The sequence below is a fragment of the Coturnix japonica genome, chromosome 1 (assembly GCF_054131305.1).
Source record: "Coturnix japonica strain WE chromosome 1, WE-NBRP24, whole genome shotgun sequence".
Lineage (NCBI taxonomy): Eukaryota > Metazoa > Chordata > Aves > Galliformes > Phasianidae > Coturnix > Coturnix japonica.
The window spans coordinates 15,857,406-15,869,049 of record NC_140663.1 but is presented as its reverse complement, the minus strand read 5'-3'; the positions used below and the strand labels follow the sequence as shown (position 1 = coordinate 15,869,049).

Sequence of the window (11,644 nt, the reverse complement as noted above, 5' to 3'; positions counted from 1 at the left end):
TTAACTGTCATTTGGGTGCTTAAAGAGATTACTGCAATGGTTTTGAGTTAAATACACAAGTAAAATACCTCTATTCATTTTATTTTCTAAAGATTTGAGCAAATGTTTGTGAAGATTACTGCGGATCTGTCGTTTTATTTTTAACAGACAAAATCTCAGACTGAAAAATGCTAACTGGCTATGAACGGTTTCAATTTCCTAATTCTAAGTTGGCTTGGACATGGTGGCTTTAAATTAATACCTGCATGACCCTGCAAAAGAAGAAGCAGAAAAGGGTAAGCTAAATCCACATTCTCTACAGTTACTTACAGAGTGCTAAAACTCAATTAAACTCAGCCATTAGCAGAATTTGGTCCAATATCCCTGATCTGTTTTGCAGAAGTAACATAACAGTCACTCACCAATTCAGTTCCTAGTTATTACAGCATTATGAATGACAAGGGCTTGATGAAGACAGACAGAAGTATCAGATTTTTGCCAAATTTAACCAAGCGGGTGCAATTTTATTATATGTTTATTAACAAACAAGATCTTTCCTAGAGACCACCTGTCTTGGCAGCAGGGAGAGGGAAGAGAACAGCTGTCTTGAGCTATCACCAGCTGTCTCCTTATTTCAGTACTTGAATCTAGAGTAAAATGACTGTACAGAGCCCTAATGAGTTTACAGAGTAACTCATTTAGCACAGCCTATTCCTAAGGCAACAGTCAGGACATGCCCTTAGGAATCACTCCATGTGTCATGATGGTCAAAAGAATTAAAGCCTTCTTTAATTCTGAATATCCCATGGGACTTCTATGGTAGCCAGAACTGTGCATGAATCTGTAACCAAATACTGAGAAAGTGAAACACAAGACACAATTCATTTTGATAAGCAGGGCAAAGCAAGGAGAAGCAAGAAAATTGAAAGAAAAATCACGTGCTGCTGTTCACGCAGACACACACAAACACACATACACGTAAAAGAAAAAAGAAAAAAAAAAAGGCAAAAGAGAAAGATCTTAGAATCAACACTTCATAAATAAATGAATAATGATGTCATTGCAAAATGTGTGATAAATGAATATACTATCACTGATTCAGGATTTATTTTAAAATATACGCATGTTGAAGTTTTCTCAGGGCATGCCATTCTCTTGTTTAACGCAGTCCTAACACAGTTGTGTTTTGCAGTATATAAAGGTCTGTCTAATAGAAGAACAATGAAGAAAATAAGATATCCTATCTATTATCTTCCTTATCTAAGATTTTTCTTATTATTACTATAGTATTTTGTGAAAAACAGAGCATAAGGAATAGGAATAGGAAGTTGAAAATATCAAAGGCCCATTTAGCACTGTAACTTACCTACAAGTATGCATGTACTTAGGAAAAAGATAACTAGAAGAGAAATCTCTCAGCTTCATTACTTTTTCAAACTTTTTTGAGTCCCTTTATATTTCTTATGACATTCAAGGTGGTTTATATCTTGTATGAAGATATACCAACTAAATCCACTTTTTTTTTTTTTTTTTTTGTGTGTGTGTGTGTGTATGTGTTGTGTGTGTGTGAACTTCTTAGTTCGCTAGTAAAACTGGATAATAGACATTTGCTGTTCATCTTTGTAATGCCATCTGTGATTTTAGAAACCTGTGACTTATTGTATTACCAGGAAGTGGAGTGATGGCTTTTTAATCTGTCCTTATACTGCAGGCTTTTTTTTAAATCCTTGATCATTTTCTTTTATTTCCTTTTTTTTTTTTTTCTTTTTTTAAGTTACGTTCCATGAATTTTGAGGTGGAAAGGCATGACCCAAAGACAGTGCTAAAGAGTGAAAAAGAAAGTTTGTTATTCTTGTTTCTCTTAATATTTCCTGATATCCAGCTTGACTTTTTAAACACTGATGATTGCTAAGCTGATATTTTAAGAAAATAACTTGAAATATCTCCAAGATGTTTGGACTCATTACAGCCTTTGGATAGCTAGAATTATTTTCCTTATGCAAACATCATAGACTGCATTTCCTTTGACATTTTACTGCCCTCGCCCTTTCCTCCAGATACCTTACCAAACCACAGTTCAAATGAAAATATAAACAAGTTCTATCTAAACAGGTCCTGAACTTTTGTAGTCATCTTAAATTCTTTACAGGTTTTCACTCTTCAATTATAAGGCCAATCTAAAAGCAACCTCCTGTACCTTTCCAGCTGTGCTTCTTCTGGAGTTCTATCTAATGAACGTCCTATTCTTATGCCTCCTGCTCTCAGCTGTGTTCAGTTTTCTCTCATTAATCAATGTGTATCCTGTGCATTCAATACAGAACAGTCTCTCAAAAACTCAGAAAATTCAGCCTTGGTCAGAATGGCTGATCCATTTTCAGTATAACACATTGGCTGCGTGGTCCATTCTGAAAAGGGGGTTGAGATTAGAGGCCTAGGGTTTGTATTCTTATTTCCAACTCAGGTTTCCTTCCATGCGATATATCATGTAAATTAACAGCAAATAGAGCTTTCTGCTTTATGCAGTCTTTCTTAATGCAGCAAAGTTGACACAATCTAACCTGACACTTGCAGAATAACAGAAAGTTATTCTTGTGGTTTAACTGAACAGGCAGTTCAGCACCACATGGTTGTTCATGCACTCCTCCAAGTAGGATGAGGGAGAGAACTGGAAACAAAATCAGCTTCGAAAGGCTGCAGAACTACAGAATCACAGTATCATAGGACTTTGAATGAAAATAATCTAATCCACTCCTGCTGCTAGAGGAGGTTTCCTAAAGTATCTGGGCATGTTTTGTACATCACCAGGGAAGGAGACTCCACTGACTCTCTGGGCCACCTGTACCATTGTTCTGTAGCCTTCAAAGTAAGGAAGGTTTTTTTTTGTGCCCATATGGAACATTTGGTGTTCAGTTTTCTTCTGTTGCCCCGTGTTCTGCCACAAGGCATCACTGTAAAGAGCCTGTCTCCATCCTCTTGACACCTGCCATTTAGATGTTTGTCAGTAATTATAAGATCCTCTCTTAGCCTTCTCCAGGCTGAACTAACCCAAGTTTCAGTCTTTCCCCATAAGGGAGATTCTCCAGGCCCATCATATTTGTGGCCCTCTGCTGGACACTCTGCTAGAAGTTCCCTGTCTTTCCTGAACTGTGGAGTCCAGAACTGGACACAGTACTCCATATATTGCCTCATAAGAGCAGAGGGGGGGATCACCTCCCTCAGTCATGCTGGCCATGATGTTTGTAATGCACCCCAGGATACCTATGACCTTCTTGGTTGTAGGGACACATTGCAAGCTCATGGTCACCATGTGATGCGACCATCACAGCCCCCAAGTCCTTCTCTGCAAAGCTCCTTTCCAGAAGGCCAGACTCTAATTTGTACTGATGCATTCAAATATTCCTCTCCAGATTTAGGACCCTACACTTGCCCTTGTTGAACCTCGTCAGGTTCAACAAGGGCAGTCTGTCCAGGTCTTGCTGAATGGCAGCACAGCTTTCTAGTGTGTTAGCCAACCCTTGCAGTTTTGTATCATCAGCAAACTCTCTGAAAGTGCACTCTATCCCTTCATCTCATTCCTATGGGACATTTTTCTAAAACAGAACTGGAAAAATACAACTATACTCACTCTTACTAGATGTGATATAGCACTGTGTGGGAATGAAGAACACAATCTCACTTATGTTTTGCTTAGATTTGACCACTGACATAATCAAATGCCAGGGAGTTGAAAAAAATTTCCTGTCAGTAACATCTGTCTCCTTGGCAGATTTCTCAGACAATTACATTGGAAGCTTTGCAGTAGACTCTAGGTCTGTCATGTAGCTACCCTTGTCCTTGTAACACTGTTTTATAGTGATTCAATTTGTTTCTGAATAATGTCTGCAATTTTCAGGTGATTAAGCTCCAACACAAATCACTTATGAGATCTCTAAGCCAATCTTTTTATGGCAATATGCAGTACTTATCAATTATTAACATTCTCCCCATCAAGTTTTTATTATAATAAATAAAAATCACTACATAAACTATTCATTTGTCATGCAGGAAATAATCTAGCCTTTACATTTATGCAGTCCTTTGTGAATATTCCTATTTTCTGCTAGTTGTACTGACATTTTTCAGATTGCTGCACTCAACTTTAAGCCATGGCATAATCATTTACATATCAGTTAATCCATGCAATTAAAATAACATGCAACATACTTGATGTTATGTCTAGCCAGATGACTCTGAAACTAGTTACATAATAGTTTGTTTTTATAGGCTGCACTGACTCATTCTTGGACAGATTAACCATTCAAAGGTTGATTCGTCAAAGATGCAAAAGCTTTGTATTTCAGATTAAAAAAGAATAATAATAATTCTTATTGTAAATTAAATATGGAGATCATAATTTTGTATTCATTTAGAATCTGTCATTTAAATAATAAAAATGATTATAGATTATTTTCTTTTTTTCATACATAGCAATATAATATATATATATATATTATTATTTTTATATTTATATATATATAATTATATATATATATAATTATATATACGTTATATATATAAAATATATTAATTATTAATAATTAATATATTATATTATTGTATATCTTATTTTATTCTTGACAACCAAGACTAGAATTTTAGGAGTGCAGGCCAAAATAGCTTTAAAAGCTTTCCTTCCAGTGTGCTAGACAAGTGGATTTGAAATTCTTTTTGCTCTTCCATTAAGTGAATTCCCAAAAAGAACATTTCCCATTACATTCCTCTGTGTGAATGTATGTAGGAAACCTTTGTTAGCATCAAAAAATCCCATGTCTCATCAAAGTTCCTGCTGATGTCATGGACAATTAGATACTTTACTGTTTTAGAAAATGATACCATTCAGCTATTCATATATCTACTTATAGATATATGTAAAATATATCTATGTATATATATTTATATCTAATATATATATATATGTAATACATATAGATATATGTAAAATAATTGTTCAGAGTTTAGAATTTTTAATGAAAACAAATGAAAAATAAATATTCCTATGTTTAGTTTGACATATTCATAAATCACTTCTTCATTACTGAATGTGCAGATGAAATTGCTTTTTGTTGAAGTTACCATCTTTCATATGTTAAAACATTTTCTTTAGTTAAAAACAAAATTCTAAAGTTAGTGTAATTTCTATTAGGGAACTTAGAGATAATAGTTATGTGCCACAAACAAACAGAAATCAACAGTTTTAACTGATAACAGAAAGAATAAGGATCACAACAATAGAAGATTTCAAGTATATTATCATGTTAGTTGCCACATAAGAATGATAGTATTATCTTAAATAAATAATAAATTAATTCTGTGATAGGTTGACTGACCAGTTTGAAAGATGTAACAACAAAAAAGTAGGGTATTTTACCATGAAAACATATAAGATGTTTACTATTTCATATTTATGACAACTTTTTGATGTAATCATACAAGATCAAAAGAAGCTTATTTGAGCAAGTAACAGAGTAAAGCACTTGAAGAGTATTTTGAAAAAAAATAAATCCTATGGTTAATGTTTACAAAATTTAGAGGAAGTAGATGTGACAAGAATAGGTGCAACATGTAGAGACACTATTAAATTTCACAAGTAGTATGATATTTTCCTCACTACTGCTAAGGCGGTCAGTTTTAAAAACATAATGTTTTTAAGGTATTTGAGTTGTCACAATGGTTAATTCATTTTCAAAATAAATGAACCTTATTTTTTATTTATTTATTTGGTTTTTTCTTTCTTTTTTTTTTTTTTTTTCTTTTTTTCTAGTGGAAGTAGTCAATATTTTGTAAGTGACTGAAGGAATTAAAAAGAACTGATTCTTAATTACTACAGCAAATGGTTCCCAAGTGGCCTGAAGACAACATTATAAGACATGCAAATTTAGGCATTCTGAATTCAGCTTCTTGGAAGAAAATAAAAACAAGTTGCCATTTATAATGGTTCAGTAGTTATAAATTATGACAGTTCTTAATTAAATCCATTGCTACACTGATCTGTGCTAGAAGAAAGACCTAAACAAAACAAAAAACTCTAAAACATGAAAAAACAACCATGTCCATATGCAGTGTCAGGGATTTATTTGGATCTCAGTTAAATTACTGCTGTTGGTGTATTCTGTTGCAGATTCTTTCTTCATCCTGTTCTACCCAATAAGGGTGATTTGCATTGTCATATTGTGATGATGGTAAGCATGCCATAAGTTAGGCTTTCCAGAAGACAGAACAACAGTGCATGGTTTCCAAAATATGTTGCAAGAAGGAAGTATCTGTTCAGTTGGTTAAAAAGATATGACCAGGTGTTTTTGTTGTTGCTTTTTGTTTTTTTGTTATGTTCCTCCTCTCATCCCTCTCTCTCTCCGTGATGAAGGTCTGCAAGGTAGCCAATATTGAGAGTTTTGGTTATTACTATTATTGTGGTTACACTTATGCTTTGTAGATCAAAAAGCTTACAATTTATAACACTTTTGAAAATATTGCTTGCTGTATACAGAATTTGAATGTGGGGATAAGAAACCACCCCATGTGCACTCAAACTTAGTAAGAGTATTAGCAATACCTTGAACTTTGGAGGACCATGTTTTTAGTGAAATGAGAAGAAAGAAAACAAAAGGACTACAGAGAATTGGCATGGCATTCATGAATCACAGAATCACAGAATGACCCAGGTTGGAAGGGACCTCAAGGATCATGAAGCTCCATCCCCCCTTCCTGGCAGGGCCACCAAATTTCAGTGTTTACCAGATCAGGTTGCCCAGGGCCCCATCCAACCTGGCCTTGAACAATTCCAGGAACGGGGCATCCACAACGTCCCTGGGAAGCCTGCTCCAGTACCTCACCACTCTCCTAGTAAAGAACTTCCCCCTAACATCCAACCTAAATCTTCCCTCTTTCAACTTTAAACCATTTCCCCTTGTCCTACTATTATCGACCTTTTCAAAGAGTTTACACCCCTCCTGATTATAGGTACCTTTCAAGTACTGAAAGGTTGCAATGAGGTCACCCCGCAGCCTTCTTTTCTCCAGGCTGAACAATCCCAGCTCCCTCAGTCTCATAGGGCAGGTGCTCCAGCCACCTGACTATCCTCGTGGCCCTCCTCTGAACCCTCTCCAACAGCTCTCTGTCTTTCTTGTACTGAGGGCTCCATACCTGGACACAGTATTCCAAGGGCATCCTTGGGAGCATTAAATGGATCATGGCCAGCAGGTCAAAGGAAATGATCCTCCCCCTCTACTCCACCCTGGTCAGTAATGTATCCAGTTCTGGGCTCCTTGGTACAAAAAAGACAGGGTTCCCCTAAAAAGAGTCCTGTGGAGGGCCATGAAGATTATAAAAGGGCCTGGAGCACCTACTTTATGGGGAAAAGATAAGCAACCAGGGTCTGTCAGTTGAGAAAAGAAGACTGAGAGGTGATCTTATTAATGTTTATAAATATCTTAAGTGTGGGAGTCCAAGGCATATGGCCAACCTCTTTTCAGGAGTCTGTGGAGACAGGAAAATGGAAAACAGCTATAAACTGGAGCATAGGAAGTTGGATTTTGATGCATTTCTAGAAAATAAATCATTCAATTAACTGAATTTTAAAAAATGAATTAAATTCCAAAGAACAAAGCAGTTTTCCTTGCCATAAAGATACGTACACAGTATCACAACTAGGAAGCTTTCATAAAATAGATGCGTGTAAAACATTTCAAGTTCCCTACTCTTACCCACTATAATACATAAAACAGAAGAGTAATTCAACTATTTAATGACATTAAAAAAAAAAAAAAAAGTCATGGGGCAAAAGATCTCTAAATTTACATGCCATTGTGAACAACTTTCAGTTGCTTAATTAGGGAATTATTTGATACTAGTTAAAATGCCAGAGATACTGAGAGACTGCTTTTAATTTTCTGATAATTAAGTTTATATAGTCAGTAATGCAAAATAGCCCAGATTAAGTCAGAGCTGTATTGCATTAAAAAACAACAAACTAACAAAGAACCCAACAACAACAACAAAATGCCAGTCAAATATCAGGTGATGAAAGAAATAGTAAAAACCTAAATAGAGTAACTCTTGTTAATGAAAAAAAAAATAATGTTAATTTAGTGCAAACACAATGATTATGTTGTTCAAAAACAAACTATTAATATATGCAGGTCATCATCTAAAAAACAAACAATATAAAACTGGGGATGGCTAATCCTCTATGTAGTTCAATTAGAGGTGCTTATTTTTTATGTTTCTTTTTACTAGACGCCATTAGTCATGAGATTATTTTTCTGTATGACCTTTCCAGAGCAATTAAAACAAAATTATTAGGCATACTCTATATACTGCCTATAAATCAAAATATTTTAAATGCAGGTACTATTACTCTTTTTGGTATGATGTTAATTGTTATGTATTGATATCTTGACAACTCATGTTTTATATACATACATAACTTTTTTGTGAGCTGTAGGAGTGAGTCGTGTCATTGGTTACATGTCATCTCTTCAAAACACCTTCATTGTGAAGGTATTTCAGTCTGAGTTACCTTTTGAATCTGGGATGAAAGCCGAGTTTCGTTATGTAGCAGTAAGTGATCATTGAGTTGATGTCAGAGATGTTACTTCCAGGTGTATTTCTTTCATTTGATTAGTGTTGCTATATTGTAGTGCTTTGCCCAAGAGGTGCAATATAAAGCTGATGGTACATAACAGTGTCTGGGTAAAAGTAGAGGAGAAGCACACAGAATATGTTTCTATTTTTTTGAGCACTTCTTCCTAGAAATTCACTTAAAAACTACATGATTAACAAACCATATATTGCACACACATTTAAAAAAAGATTCTCCCATTTTTCCCGTCCCCCCCCCCCCCTTAATACTGTCCTAATTATTTTCTGTCCCAAGGCAATCAGTTAATTATAATAATTGAAAATGAATTTTACCCCTGCTAAACTCAATTCAGTCTTTACTTTCCCTCATCTTCAGGATTTACACATTTGAAACATTCAGTTTCAAATTTAAAACACTTGTAAAGGCTAAAAAATAGAAATAGTCATTGAACTAATTAATAAGATGATGTTTTAGTGTTCCTGTGCCATACAGCCCCAATATACAGATAGAGTATTGTAATGCTTACAAACACAAAGAGTGAATTAGGTTTTAAAATTAATTAATTAATTAATTAATTAAAAATAAATAAAAGTAGGCAAAGATCATTTGTTTTACAGTTCTGATTTAATAGGGCTGGTATGTATACTAATGGGATAATTTAGACTGTCTGAAGAAATAAAATCAGAAGATAAATAACCTAGATCATCTTAGTTTATGCATGAAAGCCTGTGAGCCCTTGTGTCTCATTTACAGCAGTTCTTCTCTGGAGCAAAACTGTGAAAGTTCCTTGTGTTTTTTCATTGTTGTTATTGTTCTTTTTTGTTAATGCTAAAACATTTCTAGCTGAAAATTCAATATTTCTGTTTTGCAAGTCATTTCATAATACCTTCGTACTGAGTCTCCAATTATTTTTCAAACATTTTTCATGCTCTCCTTAAAATTTGTTTCAATGAACAGCAGTATATTTGTGTTTGTTTGTCTATATGTCACTGCTCAAAACACTGCCTTCTTGACCTTCTCAGTTTCTTATATGTGCACAATATAATATTATTGATGCATCGAAGTACTTTAAAAACTTATTAGTAAATGAGTTAAATTAATTAAATAATATATATATATATTTTCACTTCTGTATGAAAGCAGATTCAAATTGACTTAGAATGAAGAGTGTTGAGTTATTAGTTCCTTTAAAATAGGTTGAAACAAACATAAACTTTTTCTAAATTCCTATATGATCCTGTTACTAATTTGTTATAGCTTTCGTCCCTACGATACACCCAATCATTGCACTAGGGTTGAACCATGATGGGGTTATACTTTATCCAATGGATCATTGGAGGTGGGCTCAACAGAAAAAAAGGAATTGGCAAACTGTTGACATTAGTTCACATGCGGCACAGGAACAACAAGGATTTGGTTGTGAGGGTAATATTCTCAAGGCTTGAGACATTTGTCTTGATATTGAGCAGAACATATGCCATTTCCTGATTCACCCTGATGAGGTACTTGAGATGGTACTTGTATATATTGGGAGGGGATGTGTGAGTGTGAGGACTTCTAGTGATTCTATACTTATAGGTAACGTTACGAGAGATACTAGTAACCATTCTAGAATATGTGTTTGCAATTTTACTGGCATTATAGGACGTGATTTCAACTACTCAGTTACAATTAGTACATACCAGCTATTACAGTCTAACTATACATTGATTCAAGATATATCGCCTGTTCCTATTGGAATGAATCTCACTTTAGTAAAGAAACTGTTGCAGCATGATGATTTGTACCACCTTCTCAAAGGTATTCAGGACAATGGACAGAAAACTTCAATTACTGTTTACCATGATGCAAAGGAGATACATTGTGTCCTAGAAAGAGTGAAGAGAGAGGGAGAACATCACTGGTGGGAAGTGCTTCTTGAATGGTCCTCAACGTCAAAAGGACTATTTAATTCTTTGATCCGTCCCACCATGGTGCTGCTTCTCTTAACACTGTTGTACCTTATGCTATTGATTGCATTGTATATTAAGGTTTGGTGAATGCTTATTTGTGTAGTTCCATTAGAATTCCCTAAATATCATCCTGCATTTATTCCACACTAAAATACTTAGGCAATATGTGAGTTTTATGCTGTAATGGGGCAAGGCTTTATGGAGCGAGGAGAGAGGGAGATGTAGGTGGTTAGCGGGGATTCGTGCTGTGATGTGGCAGGCCCCCCCTTCTCTGTCCCTTGCTCTGTAATGTAAATTTGGCACACACTTAACACTATGCTTAAGGGGCGTAGACGAAGTAATTAGAGTACTTAAGGTACTAATTGTGCTGCAATAAATGCCATCATTTGCTGCATCCCCATAATGATGTACGTGCTGTTGTGGTCCTATGCTATGGTCGAGGTGAGATTGCTAGCCCCCGGCGTTACGTGCCTCAGACACAGGATTGTCTGCTGTAACAGAAGATACAGATCACCTAAACATTAATTAATTGGTCGCAACTACGTAATCAAAGAAAGAAAGGAACATGCAAAGAAATAAATTGAATATTATCTTTAGCATCTAATTCAGATACTGGAAACTTCTCACAGTAGAATACATCCCATACTTTAACTTTAGTTCAGCTATATAGATGAAAACCTAAGAAGGGGGTTTGTTGATTTCATGTTTGAAACAACATCCTGAGTTTGAAAATCAAGATTTCTTCATGAATAACAATTATTCATTTTTTGTATGTTTCGTATACGTTTCTTCGGGATGTTTAAATGCTTTTTAGATGAAAAAAAACAGTATGTTGGAAAATAGATTTTTGTAATCTGAGAAAATAATACTGGTAATAACTCACAATGGAAAGATTCTTATTGGAAGAAAGAACAGGAAGTGGGAAGCAGAAAGAGTGAAGGAAGTGGATCACATTACTGTAGTTACCATTTATGAAATCAAGGTTGTTGCTCTTTTATTGTTTTGTTTGGTTTTGCTTGATTTTATTTGGGATGCTATTTAAACAAAAATTTACACTGAATCTTTCATACACAAGATTAGATCATTTCAGTTTGAG

General features: G+C 34.9%; 1 pseudogene; it reads left to right on the top strand.

Moving 5' to 3' along the window:
• Positions 1-245: 245 nt before the first annotated feature.
• LOC146762294 (uncharacterized) lies at positions 246-10,635 on the top strand (annotated as a pseudogene).
• Positions 10,636-11,644: the final 1,009 nt, after the last annotated feature.